The following is a 14,383-nucleotide window of genomic DNA, read 5'->3' as shown; positions in this document are numbered from 1 at the left end:
TCTCCTGAGTCCAAGGCGCCTTCTTGCAGCCATGGGTTTGGAGCCTTGGGGCCTCTTGGCAAAGCCCTTCAGCACCAAGACAGCTCTCAGGCTGTCAAGTCCGTGTGTCCGTCTCCCTCTGATGGGATTGCACATGAGGTACTGGACTCCAGGCAGCCCCCACCTCTAAAGCACAGGGTGGAGAAGCCAAAGCTGGCTTGCTTGTTTGTTTGTTTGTTTATTTGTTGGTTCTGGGGATTGGACCTGGGGTGCTCTACCACTGAGCCGCATCCCCAGCTCTTTTTATTTTTTTATTTTGAGCTGGTGCCTCTGTAAGTTGCTGAGGCTGACCTTGAACTCGTGATCCTCCTACTTCCATGTCATGAGTTGCTGGGAGTACAGGCATGTGCCACTGGGCCGGACTGTGTGTAGTTTTTAACGTCACCTGCCATCACCCTTCAGGTGGCATCTGGGCTGCTGGGGAGCTCCTGGGTCCTAGTTGGTATCTGTCACGGGCAGAGGAGCCTTGGGTTCCCTGGATTCCCGTTTGGTATTGATGATTTCAGGAGGCGAGATGACTTCCGCCAGCGCAGGGAGGGGATGCAGGGAACAGCCACCTCCTGCTCTTCACCTCTGAGTCTTCTGCTCAGGGACACGCTGCCACTTTGTGTGGGCTTCAGGAGGGGGGCTTTGCAGACTGAGCGCTTCTCCCTCCTTTTGGGGACTGTGCTCACCCTGTCACACATGTCCTCTCCTGCGAGTAGGGTCTGCCAGAGCACTTGTGCCCCTGGCTCCGTTGGCCGCTATGGCCTGGGGCAGCAGAAAGGATGCTGTACCCTGAGCCCGGAGACAGGACGTCTCACTCTGTGCTGCCTGGAAGAGCCGCTGACTTCTCAGCAGGGCTCCTCCTTCTCAGGTCCTCGCCTCTGGTCCACCGTCCAACAGCGTGGGCCTCCTGGGGTCCTCGGATGGTTGGGAGCCCTCCCCTGTGGGCCCACTGTCCCACGTGCAGCCTTCCTCCCCGTCTGCCAGCAGGTTGGGGAGTCCCTGAATCTCAGCCCATTTGTAGGAGGCAGCAGCATGCAGCGACCTTGCTGGCCAGTCACTGATCATGAAGACACCTCCACGGCCACCCCAGGCCCTCAGCAGCAGTCCATGCTCCTACCACTCCGAAACTGCGGGGTCCTTTCTATGTGTGTTCCTGCAGACAGCGGCTGCCCAGGGAAGCCCAGTTCCCCACCTCGTGCAAACACACGCTCATATAAACTCAATGCTCAGGTCCCACCCACCCACCCCCGAGATGCTCATTTGCTGATTGCCAGATGTAGTCAATATCCGTCATTTCACAGCAAGAATAGCACAGACTCGTAAATGACCTCCATTTGGCTCACTTGGTGGATTAACCGATGCTGCAAATTAAAGGAACAAGCTCATCAAAGACTCTGGGCTGGTGGGCTACTCAGAAACCCAACTTTCCAGATTCAAAGCTTTGTTCTGCTTCTTACTATGTGACCTTATACCAGTTAATTAACCTCTCTGTGCCTATAGGCTTCATTTATAGAATCCAACTAATACTAACAGCTGATTTCTAAGGTGATTAAGAGCCGATAAACAAATTAATACACGTGGATGCTTTGAACAGCGTTTCTCGAGACACAGTAGGCGCTTGTTAAATGTTAACTACTGATATCGGTGTGCCTGGAAAACTTCTTTTTCCCATCAGTTAATTTTTGTGCTTGCCAAAAGTTAGTTGTATTTGCAATTAAATATTATGGAAATTGATGAAAATTGAGTTTATTTAGAGTCATTCCATGAAAACTAAGTTTAGTGCTTTAGGAAGAACAGATAATGTCGATTTGTACAAAAGTTTTTACTAAATTACTTAGAGGCAGAACAGCTGTAAAAAAAAAAAAAGTATAACATTGTAGAACTTGAAAGAGTCTGTATTCCAGATGCTTTTAGGCAGCTCAGTTTTGCACTATTACAAAGAAGTAGAAATCAGAAACTAGATGTCAACGTGTTTTTGTTTTTTGCAAGAAAGGCAATTTGCAGCTTCAATAAGTGGACCCAAGAAGATCCTACCCTGTCAAGATTGGTTGATACCTGTGCAGCCATAATAAAGTGTTCTGGTATTGATGCTTTTTATGGTTGTCTGCTATTTAAATGAAATGACGGTGGTGAATGGGCTGTCCTCTGCAGGGCAGGTCATCTGTTAGAGGATGCACAATGATGCAGGGCTCCTGAAGTAGGCAGAGGGCTGGGAGTGGCTGCCTGCTCCCCAGGAGCCTGCCTCCTACAGGCCTGCACTGATCTGGACACAGCCCTTGGGGCTGGGGGCAAAGCAGACACTTATCGTGCCCTGAGGGGGGCCTTGTGTCCTAGCTGGGGGAAGTATACTGTAAATAGGCTACAGGACTCCAATGTCCAGAGTGATGTGCTCACCCTCTAGGGAAAGAGAAATAGAAGAGACCCCAAAAACAGGCTGCAGGGGAGATGAGACGCTTGGCAGGACCAGACCAGTTAACAGCAGAGGAGCAAGGAAGAGGGTGGATCATGGCAAGTCAGAAGAAAATGATTGAAAAGTCACAGATACATACAGCCAGGTGTGGTGGTGCACGCCTCTAATCCCAGCTACTTGACAGGCTGAGGCAGGAGGATCACAAGTTCAAGGTCACCCTAGGGAATCTAGTAAGACCTGTCTCAAAATAAAAAATAAAAGGGCTGGGGGTGGAGCTCAGTGGTAGAACTCTTGCTTCACGCGCCTATGGCCCTGGGTCAATAAAGGAAAGGAAAAATCAAGGCACAGAAACCAAGAGTGGTCTTGGGGGAAAGTAGTGAAGCCTTGAAATGTGTCTTGCAGAATGAGCCTTTTTAAATGATGGAGAAGGGAGGCAAAGGCGAGTTCTATTTTTTTGAGAAAATGGGTGCTAAGAAAACTCTAGGGGGTAAGAGTCATCCTTGCAAAAAAAAAAATGGCACTGAGAGTATAGTCTAAAATCATGACTTCAAACTTAGGCTGTAATTTTATGGCTTACACATATTTACGCTAGAGATACTTCTGTTGTTACTTTGTAAGTCTAAAGACCATCTGTATAATTCTTTGTTTCTGTTTTCAGGATGGAGGCACCCTAAGGAGGGCTTGGGGACAGGGGGGTCACTGGGGTTGGCTGTTTCTTTTTTCTAGACAAAGTGTCCACCCCCATGACACAGACACCCACTGCTTACCCCGAGTATCCGGACCTTATTTTCCGTGGCTTCACGTCCGGTGGCTTAGCTCCTGGAGTGACACCTGTTTTCTGTCCCTGCCACACAGCTTCTGTCCTGCTGTTCCGTCTGCCTCGGTTTCTCTTCCCCGCTCATCTGCACCTCTCTGTGCCCCACCCTGACCTGTCACGGCACTTGTGGGGGCTTCTTTCCCGGAACGAGTGGGGAGGTGGTGTGCAGATCTGGGAAAACTGCTACCTGGCCCAGCGGGTGATAAGACCCTGGTGTGTAGCTACTTTCATCCGTCTCCAGGCCCCAGAGGGGTCATGGAGGTCACAGAGCTGTGGGAAGCAGTTGTGACCAAGTCCCCACCAGGCCCTTTGCCAGCCGCGTGGAGAACCCTGACCCGTGTTTGGGGCTGTCCTTTATCGAGTCAGGAGAGCACTTCCCCACGTTGTCTCGCCTGATCCTCTTACGTACCTCCGTTTTGTCTCAGTCTATCTTAATCCCACTTGGTGATTAGGCCGTGAAGAGGACAGAGTGACCGTAATTGGCCAGGGTGACAGCCCAGTGAGGTTTAGAGCTGAGAGTCCCCTTTGGGTCTTCGTCATAAGAGTGACATCATGCCCCAGGCCTGAAAGTACCCTAGTTTGAATCTTGAGCAACTGTGAATGGCAGGTGGGCCACTTGGGGGGAGATTGAGTCCGAGCAGGTTGATGTCACAGCTGTTAAGTGACAAAGCTGGGATGTGAGGCCACAATCGGGGTTCCAACAGTGTAGTACCCTCATGTCCTGGCATGGCCTGTGCTCAGACATGGACCAGGCCAGTTCTGGGGGTGTCTCTGGTCTCTGTGTGCCCCTCGCTGTCCTGTATGGGCCCCCCTTTCTGGGTGGGACCCTTTGGCACCCCCATGAAGGATGCCACCACCAGGACCTTCCCTGTCTCTGGAACTGCTCTTGGCACATTCAGAGCCAGCAGCCCCTGTGGGTTTAGTGTCCAGGGCTATTTAGCCTCAGTCTGTGGGAGGTGGGGAGAGGCTATTAAGCACAGGAGCCTCTCCCCACCTGGGCACGTGGAGAAGGAGGACAGCCCCCCCAGAAGACAGGGAGAGGGACAGGGAGAGGGCAAGGGCCTGTCCTGGGAACCTTAGGCCTCCTGGTGTGCTCCTCCATGCTGTGTGATCAGCTGTCACCTAAGCTGTCCCTGCACCGGGCTTCCCCAGTGCAGATTGAACATTAAACAAACAGTGACTGCTCTATAAATATTTAACTCCCACTGTTTAGGAATCGCTCTGAGCAGGAGACGAATAGGAGTTGCTGGCTGCCAGCCCCGTGGCCCCTCTGTTGGGGCGTGGGGTATTGCCAGTCCAGGTTTGGGGGGGCCGGGCAGTAGCACTTCTCTTTCCTTTTCTGGGGAAACATGTGTTGGGGACACACGTCTGTGGGTTCATGGGGCCGCTCAGGCTGTCCTGGAACCACCTCACCTGGCCGGGTGCTGTGTTGTCACCCTTTCACACGATTGCCAGCCTGTTTCTGACTCCGTCTTCTGAAGGTAGCTGCTCTATGGAGACGCGGTTCACAGACCCTACGACTCACCCGTCCGAAGTGTGCTGTGCGGCATTTTTAATGTATTCATGGAGTTGTGAAACCACCACAATCAATTTTAGAACATTTTTATCACCTCAAAAGAAAATCCTGATCTGTTAGCATCACCTCGTCTTCCGCCCAGTTCCCAAGGAAGTCACTAGTCTATTTCCTGTCCCTGGGGACGTGTCTACGCTGGACATTGCGTGTAAAAGGAATCATGTCATGCGGACTTTTGTGACTGGCTTCTGTGAGTTAGCATGGTACTTTTCAAGTTTGTCATGTAGTGTCTCTCGCTCCTGAATTCCTGTGACTGACTGACGTCCTGTTATGTGGAAATATCACATTCGGTTCATCTGTCCATCTCCCGATGGACCTTTGGGGACCACAGAACTCTCATTGAGAAATCAGGATGTGGCTGGTTGAGTACGATCACGTGATTCAGGTAAAACTCGACTTCATGAAGGAAAGCCTCTGATATTTGGGAAGAGGTCTAGAAAGTCATGTGTAAGCACACGTTGGATGTGGTGTTCAGGGGACAGACCATGAATTTCATTTACACTAATTGTATGCTAGGCACTGCAGTAAGCCGTCTGCTAGTTCAACAGCATGTGATGCTATGATCTCATGAGAAGATTTATCATGGATATTTCTGTGGCTTTGGCAGGTGAGAGAATAAGAGGGTGTTCTTAAGCCACTTTGGTTCAGATGTTGACTGTCCCTGGCAGAGAGGAGAGGGAAGAGGCGGGCTCTCCCAAGTACCACTCTTCACTCCACCTTCCACGGGCTGCTGGCCTCCGCCTGGCTGTCTTCTCCTGGGTTGTGCTAGTCCAGACCTGCATGTCCCTCCAGGTCCAGATGTCCCCAGAACTCAGTGGAGAGGCTGATGGCTGCAGGCGGGTTTTGGCTTGGGGGGCAGAGTCAGCAGGAGAGGTTAAGAACTCTGCTGGTATCGCATCTCATAGTCGGTTAATGGGACTCATGGTAGGGGATACTGCCTGAGGCCTGCGCTGCCCCTCTGCCTGACCCGCATGCTCACCTCCAGCTGCCCACAGTTCCCCTTCTCTGGAGAGAAGCCTCACTCAGGAGGTTGCTAACCACTGCCCAAGCCCCCGCTGACTCAGGGCTTCAAAAGGCTGCCCCCACCCCTCTTCAAAGTGGACCAGCTCTCCAGTGCCCTTCATGCTGCTGAGCTCCCCGGGAGGCGGGTCGCTGCCCCTCCCCGGGCTGGTTCCGTGGAGTCCCTTCCTTTCTCCAGAGGACACTCCCCAGCACGTCCCCTTCTTAGGCTTCTCCAGGCTGCCCCACCTCAGACCCTTCCTGGGTCCCTTCGATGCTCTCTTTGTCTCAGAGACCCCCTCCTGCTTCTCTTTCTCTCCTCCTGTCCTGGAGCATAGGAGCTTCCTGGGTTGGCCTCTTGGGCATTTTGTCCCATTGGTTTTGATCTCCAAGTCTTCCAGGGTAAGGCCCACGAGGGGTCTGCACTGAGTCACAGTCCTGCCAGTTCCCCTCCCTTCCTCCCTCCTCCCAGCATTCCCCTTGAGCACCCTTCCCTGTGCCACAGTGACCTCAGCCGAAGGGAAGAGGGTCTTGGGAAGGCAGCCTGGGGAAACCACTGGCCTCGGTGCTCAATGACCTGGGTTCAAGTGCGGCCCTGCCTCTCAGAAGCCAGGAGGTGACTAGCAACGGCTTCTATCTAGGACTTGTCTCCTAAAAAGTGACTAGAGACTTCTCTGCCTGTGCACTGCACCATTGTGAGGATCGGGAATAACTCGGTTGTTGATGCAGCCTGAGGACCAGCACAAGTCCATGCCTGGAGTGTACAGAGGCCGGCGAGACCCCCAAAGGACTCCTCGACCTCCTCTCCCACTCAGGCCCTCAGCCGCAGCAGCCAGTGACTGTCCTCTGTCCAGGCCCTTTCTGGGCTCTGCCCTCATTGTCTTTCTGCAGTATCGGGGATGAAACCGTACAGGCACTCTACCACTGAGCTATACCGCCAGCTTCTCTTAAAAATTTTTAAAATTTTGACAGAGGGTCTTGCTAAGTTGCAGAGTCTGGCCTAGAACTTGGGCTCTTCCTACCTCTGTTTCTGGAGTCTTCAGGGTTGCAGGACTGCGCCACCCCCGCTCATTATTTTCTTTTATGTTGGACTTTTGTCTCTGACCTGTCAAAAGCGGCCTTTAGGCCACGTTCAAATGCCTCCTCCTCTGTGAAGCCCTCCGGGGCCACTTGGGTGGGCTGGATGCTGTCAGCATAGCCCTGCAGAGGCTCTGGGGCCTGCCTTTACTGCTCTGCGAACGTCACATATGTGGGCACGTGTGCAGCGTGTGATGCAGTGGACAGTGTGTCCTGGGCCTGTGTGGCCCTCCCTCACTGGCTGAGTGAGGGGTAAGCGAATGCGAGCTCACGCCTTCAGTAGGCACACACGTCAGCCCCCGGCTATGGTTGGGCACTGTGGTTGGTGGGTGAGGGGTGCTGTCACCACTCTGGCTGCTTTGTAAGGGGGTATAGGGACCATCCCCTGCTCACTACTGACGGATTCCTGACTTGAGCAAATCTTAGGTTCTGGAAACTTCTCCCAGCCCATCTGTGTATTTTCTTATGAAATCCAGTAGCAAAAAACCACTGCTGAGTCAGTTTGGCAAAGACACCCTCTGCCCTGATAGCAGATCACCCTCAGTATCTGATGGGGTCCCTTGTCCTCTGCCTGTCCCCGGTGATCTCTGATCTCCACCTTCCTCCGGTGATGTCTGATCGGCTATCTTTAGGAAGAATCCCATTAGGTCAGTTTAGCCAGAATTCTTCTGATGTTTCCTCTTTGGAATTTTCTTCTCTCTCTCTCTCTCTCTCTTTTTTTTTTTTTTGGTCCTGGGGTTTGAACCCAGGGACATTTTACCATTGAGCCATATCCCCAGCCCTTTTGTGCTTTTTATTTTGAGAGTCTTGCTGCATTGCCCATGCTGGCCTTGAACTTGCCATCCTCCTGCTGCAACCTCTCTATCACTGGGATTACAGGTACCCGCCACCACACCTGGGAACTTTGCGCTCGGCCTGCTCCCTGGCTGTCAGTCTCCCTTGCCTGCTGTGTACGGGGTGGAGTCCAGGTCCTCCCCTTTGGCGACATCCCATTGCGGGGGCTCCCCACCTGTCACAGGGGTCCTGAATACCACCTTCACCAGGCTTCAGTGACTTCACGCCTCCATCTCCTCCTGACGGAGCTTGCATCCAGGGAGATGAGTTGAAAGGGGGACAAAAAGGATATTGTTGTCCCCCCCCACCAATGGGGACCTAGGCTCAATTTGGAGGTTGGATCAAGCAGCGAGTTGACTCTGTTAACCACCAGGGTCCCACCCCATCAGGAGGGGACAAGCCAGTCACTGCACCCTCCCCAGCCTTGCCTCTGTGTCTGGCCCCCCTTCTCCTCCCTTTGAAGGGACACAGAGCTGCTCACAGCCTGGCCGGCTGCGGTGGCCGTGGAGAGGGGCCGAGAATCAGCCTGTGTCCACGGCAGCCCTCCAACTGCAGCAGGGCTGGGCTGACCTTCAAGTAGACGGGCTCCGGGCCACTCGGTTCCTGGAAGTTTGAAGAAAGTCGGCCTTTCAAGTGCGGCGACGTCCAGCCTCGGGAGAGAGCCCCGAGTCTGCGAAGGCCATAATTTACTGCTGCCTCTGCGCTCGGCGATCTGTGGCCGTGCGGCCGGTGGAGCCAGCGCGCCAGGGTTAGGAGGGGAAAATCCTCAAGCATTTTAATAGAGCCCTGCTTAGAAGCTAGATAAACATGTGCATTGTACTTTGGGACACGGGCAGGGCTGGGGCAGTGGGAGCGGCCTGGCATCGCATGAAAGGCCTTTTTAAGCCCGACTCGGAGGGTTTTCTTTTTCTTTTTTATTTGTAAGCAGAGCTGGCGAGAGCCGCCGAGGCCAGGCTCCACTCTGCTGCCGTCGCTCCCCAGACGGCAGACGGCTCGGTCCCTCCCTAAGCCATCAACGACCCTCCACCAGCCTCCGTGGCCGGGCCCAGTCAGGCAGACGGCTCAGGTTGTCACCAGGTTGACTGAGATGGCTTCCTCTCTTCCAGGAAGTCTTCCCCCCCGACTCTGGCCTTGTCATTATGTGAAAGGGCCCGTGGCAGGGTGGAGGCAGGGAGAGGGGACTGTTTGTGGAGAGGCACAATGTGAATCTAGTCGGGAGGAAATACCAGGCAAACTCCAATGCAGAGACCGCTCTATAACACCCAGAAGTGTCAAGGTCAAGAGCTGAAGGAAGACTGGCGGACACTCCAGACAGGAGGCTGAAGGGACGTGACTGCTGGGTGCAGGCTTAAGTCCAGATGTTGTCAAAACTTGGATGGGGAGGAAGAGTTTGATGTGAATTATCTACTAAGGTCAGTGCCCTGATTTCAATGTGGAATGTGGTCCCAAGCGGGAATGTCCTTGCTTTAGGAAGTGCACACACAGTATTCTGAGGCAGTGGGGCATGGTGGCACATGTGGTTAGGCCCTAGCTCCGGGGACAGGCTGTCAGCAGAGCCCACCATATTCCAGGTGTGTCATTTGGGCAAGACGTTCACCTGCTCTGTGCCTCAGCTGCCCTCTCCACAAAACAGGGTGGCCCCTGCTCCCCAGTCCCAGGGTGACCCAGCAACTCAGGAGGCTAAGGCAGGAGGATGGTAAGTTGGAGGCCAGCCTCAGCAACTTAGCAAGATTCTGTCATAAAAATAAACTAACAAATAAATGAATAGGTCTGGAATTGTACCTCAGTGGTAGAGCACCCCTGGGTTCAATCCCTAGTATCCCCATTGCCCCCCCCCTCCCCCCAAAATAAGTATTCTGGCTTAAGGAGCTATCTGGTCAGCCAGTTTCTCCTACATGGCATTGGGACAAGGATTTGCCTGTACTCCCTCTTCTACAAGCCTGTATTTCACAGATAAAGCCATAATAATGAAAGTTCAGCTAACTCACAGAGGGAGAAAACCCTTACTGAAGGGAAGCCCTTTACATTAACTCAGAGTCTGACTTTGGCTGGAGAACTTAGCTCCTCCTCTGTGCCTCAGTGTCAGCTCCCTCACCTTTCTTTTGGTGGTGCTGGGATTGCGGAGCAGTGCCGACTCCACAGAGACCCCCTGGCAGCACGTCCCCTGTGCCTTAACTGTGACATTCGAGGCTGTGACTGAAAGAGTTGGTTAGAATGAATGGATTTTAAGATTCTGTTCCGTGTCTTTCCAGCAGGAGCCTGGCCTTGCCGATGTCCACAGTGTCGTCTTCCAGCTGCTCCGGGGGAGGGTCCTTGGCTGTTTGCGTGCGCAGGATGCTGGGGAAGGAGCTGCCCCGCCTCTCCTTGCACAGCTACGAGCGGACTCCCTGTATTTTACTTTCCACTTTGTGGCAACTCTGTTGAAGGCTGCCTTGTGTAAGGGGATCTGAGCACTTGGTGTCAAGGACCCCAGAACATCCCAGGTCACCCTGGGACTGGGGAGCAGGGGCCACCCTGTTTTGTGGAGAGGGCAGCTGAGGCACAGAGCAGGTGAACGTCTTGCCCAAATGACACACCTGGAATATGGTGGGCTCTGCTGACAGCCTGTCCCCGGAGCTAGGGCCTAACCACTGAGCAGCACTGCCACCCAACGGATAGGAGCTGAAGGAACCAGGCACCGAGCCAAATGGAACCTCCCTCCGCCACCCTAATAAAGCCAGTGTTTACGCAGACTGGAGGTGCTCATCCGATGTGTGTGCCAATCCCCAAATACGGCCATGGCAGAAAGTGAGAGGGTGCCTGTTATGTAAGGCCCTGCATGGTCCCCAGACAATGCCACTTCCTCGCCTGGCCATGTGTAACTGCACAACACCAGTGACTCATTTCCTCTGGAAAACTTTGGCAGGGCTGCTTTGCCCGTTTCCTGCTCCCGCCACACAGATTCCCGGGAACACCGTCTTGGAAGGACTGGCCTTGGGCTGTGGTCAGTCTGGGGCTGTGGGTGGGCAGGGATGCTACGAACTGGGCCTGCATCTCACTAGGGTGGCATGCACTCTCAGCCCACCTGCCCGGTGCCAGCACTCAGGTATGGGGTAGGAGACCCCTGTGGGGGAATCCTGAACAGGCAGCTTGCGTTTCTGCCTCTCCCCATCCTAATGCACGTGGGTGAGCTATAGGTATGCTTCAGGCTTTACTTCTTTTCTCCTCCTTGCTCCTGGCAGAGGGGAAACAGCAGCCCTGGGACATCTGAGATGCATTATCTTGACAGGATGTGAACCATGTAGGTTACTTCAAACATTTTGTGCTACTATAACAGAATACCTGAGACTAGGTTGTTTATAAAGAACAGAAATTCATTTCTGGAGGTTAGCAAGTTGAAAGGCCAGGTCCAGCATCTGGTGAGGGCCTTCTTGCTGCATCATAACATGGTGGAAGGCAACCCAATACAAGAGAGGGAGAGGGGAGAGAGGAGAGAGGGCCCAGCTCACTTTTATAAGAGACCACTTCTAATAACGAACATAGTCCCAGATAGTGACTTGCTTCCTTGTCACTCATTCACCTCTTAAAGGTGCTACCTCTCAACATGTTTCTTAGAATTCAGTTTTAACACAGGGACCTTGGGGAGCAGAATGCATGCAAGAACTACTGTCCTTACCTGCCAGTCTTAGAAGATGAACGTTTAAGAGAATCAACCCTGTTTGCTCCTCTCTCTGGAAGGAGAGCCAGACATCCCTGGTCTCCTAATTCATTCTATGCAACTTAGCTGTTTGTGGGCACAGCCACTTCCCACCGAGAGCAAGCTTAGCTTTGCCATACACACCCAAGGCACCTTTTCTCATTGCCAATTTAAAGAAAATCATGTATTTATATTTTTATCTCAAGAAATAGACATGGAGGTAGATAGTCACATATCTGCATACACACTCACACTTGCAGGCGGATCTGCGCCGGTACCCACCCCCAGTGCGTGTGGAGTGTTGTGCCAGGTCCTCTCTATGTTTAAATTTTCTCTTCATTAGCCATAATGGTTGTCAGGAATTGGGGATTTTTCTAGAATGATTTGCACCTTAATTAGCCATTCTCTTCATGGGTTATTTTAACTTATCCTTCCAGCCACCCTGGAGAGTCGTAGCATTATTCCCCCTCTATAGAGGGGGTGTCGCTACTAGGTTTAAAGTGCCTTCATGGGTTGTGCGCAGAGGCCCATTCCTGGGGTGTGACCACCCACCAAGATAACAGAGAGTGGCTTTCGTGTTTGCAAAGGACAGAGAAGCTTCACCCTCTGGTTAGGCATTTCTTCAAGTAGAGATGACACCATTCCATTCTTTTTTTTTTTTTTTTCTATGCATGTTCGGTTATTTAACAAAAATTTGTTGGCACTGAGGGTGTCGCTCAGTGGTAGAGCATTTTCCTAGCGGACACGGGGTTCTGGGTTTGATCTCAGCACTGAGGGGAAAAAATTTGCGCACCTCCTTTGCCCCAGCGACCTGTTTTGGTGAAGGGGAAACAGGGCAGCCTCACTCGGGTCTTCATGGAGTCTGTGGTGGTGGCTGCATGGAGACTGGGACACTTGAGGCCTTCTTCCCTGGGAGGGTCCGGGCCGTGGGTGGAAGGAAGCTGATCTCTAGTTCTTGGACTGAGCCTGGTGAAGGATGGAGGGAGCAGAGATGGCCACCTTTTATTCAGAGGAACCCAGAGTGGTGTCAGAGAAAGACACCCGAGATGGCCCTGTTTCTCCTGGCTCTGGGCTGGGAATTCTGGCCTGACACCCCCATTCCCTCTGCACCGTTGACAAGCACCCCCGAAGATTTTCAGTGGGACTGTGACTTGTTCTTTGGGGTGAGACTCGGCCTTGGGTGATTTGGGAAGGATGAGGAGTCGCTCAGTTCCTGATGGTTCCTGGTCAGCGGTTGGTCGGAGACCCTGGGGCTGGGGTGGAGTTGAGAATTATTGACAATGGCCGATACATTCTCTAGTTCTTCCTGGGTCAGACAAGGTTGGGGTCAAAACACCTGGAGAATTCTGTTTCACGGCTGCTGCACCAGGAAGCTCCGGTATCCAACCAGGCCCTCTTTAGTTTTTTCTTCTTGGATATTTCTCTTCTCCTGGAAGCAAGAGTGCAGCATCATCCATGGGCTGGCTGGCTCCATGCCGCTGTGGGAACCTGAGGTCTTTTTCGTCTGCCTTTCCTTCTGGAGGTTCACCTGATCCTCTTTGGAAAGGTCAGCTCCTTCGGTGTCTCTGTGCATGTGTTCTTCTCCAAGTGCCCTCCCAGAGACGACATTCCTAGGGTCTGCCAGGTGCCCGATGCTGAGGTGGGCGGTTTCATTCACCAACATGGAGTCAACGTGGAGCAGGTGGCGTTCTGATCACCCCTGCGTGGAAGAGGAAGTGGAGTTTCAGAGATGAAGCGCTTTGTCCCAGGTGGCACAGCTGGTACATATCAGATTCACACACAGACCCAAGAATCTGGCCCTCAGCACAGGGGCAGGCGAGGGTGCATGTCCCAGGGACACGAAGTGTGTGCTGGGGGTGGGGTGCAGCCAGGGGCGGTGCTGCGCCTTGCTCAGCGGGTTTATTACCTGTAAAATGGGACAGTGATCGTATCACCCCGAGAGTCCCTGTGAACACAGCAGAGGCGGGGTTGCAGGCTGGAGTGTAGAGCGGTGTCTGTTCGGTGTGAGTGCTTGCTCCCACAGTCCTGGCCACTGCGCCTCTCCTGGTTTGGGTGGTTTTGACCAAGTGCTGGGTGACTAACTGGTAGCTTCATGCTTCTGAAAGGTGTTGATGGGACTGGTGGGCCCCTTTGGGCACATCTCGCCCAGGGTGCCTGTGGCTGCCAGGGTGGTAGGGGTGTGTGTGGGGGAGTGGCCTTGCCCAGGTGCCCAGGGACAAAGTCCCCTTTCTGAGCCCGAGCACCACGCCCTGTCAGCTGCCCTTGTTTTGTGTTGACAGCTTCTTTCTCAGAAAGGAGGAAGGTGATGCTGGCTGTGGCTTCTGGCTTCCTATGGCTGCCCTGATGCTGGCCCGCCACGCTCTGAGCCCGACTTGTTGGATCCGTGCAGCCTGGGCTTGGAGCGCTGCTCCCTTCCCCCAGCGTCCCTCCCCCAGGGCAGAGCTGCAGCCCACAGGGCAGTCTTCTTCCTGTCCTGCACCCAGCCAGTGGCCTGCTTGCTCATGAGCACCTGTGGGAGGGAACCTCACCCCGAATGCAGGCTGAGGACGAGACCTGAAGGACCAGGCTGGGCCACCCTTCTGCAGGCCCAACAGCTTCCTTCTGGACGCCCTCACGCCTGTGGGTGGGTCCTCCAGGAGAGGTGGACCGGATAGCTCCTCGTGCATTTGTTTACGCTCAGTCCCTGGGAGAACTTTGCACAGATGGGGATCAGGAAAACGTACCCTTGTCCAGCTCGCTGCCCCCAGGTTAGGTTCAGACTCAGCCACCACCTATCCAGTCCTGCGTCATCCACGTGGGGATTATCCTGAATCACCTGGTTCAGCTCTTTTGCACCCACTTTTCTTCCACAAGTAAACTGCACCCACTTGGAGAGCAGGGACCAAGTCTTAAGTTCAAGTCGTGAGGCCCTTGACTGCATTGTTCAAGTCAATCTTTGTCATCTCTGGGCAAGGTCATTAGTACCCTGGG

At 53.4% G+C, this 14,383-nt stretch overlaps 1 long non-coding RNA gene across 1 annotated transcript in view; it reads left to right on the top strand.

The window, feature by feature from the left end:
- Positions 1 to 14,383, top strand: part of LOC113195937 (uncharacterized) — a 176,290-nt gene that overhangs the window by 19,817 nt on the left and 142,090 nt on the right. The gene's annotated exons all lie outside the window — the stretch shown is intronic.

This window comes from Urocitellus parryii, chromosome 7, assembly GCF_045843805.1.
Source record: "Urocitellus parryii isolate mUroPar1 chromosome 7, mUroPar1.hap1, whole genome shotgun sequence".
Taxonomy (NCBI): Eukaryota; Metazoa; Chordata; class Mammalia; order Rodentia; family Sciuridae; genus Urocitellus; species Urocitellus parryii.
Note: the sequence above shows the minus strand (reverse complement) of the source record. Positions and strands in the feature narration are given on the sequence as shown.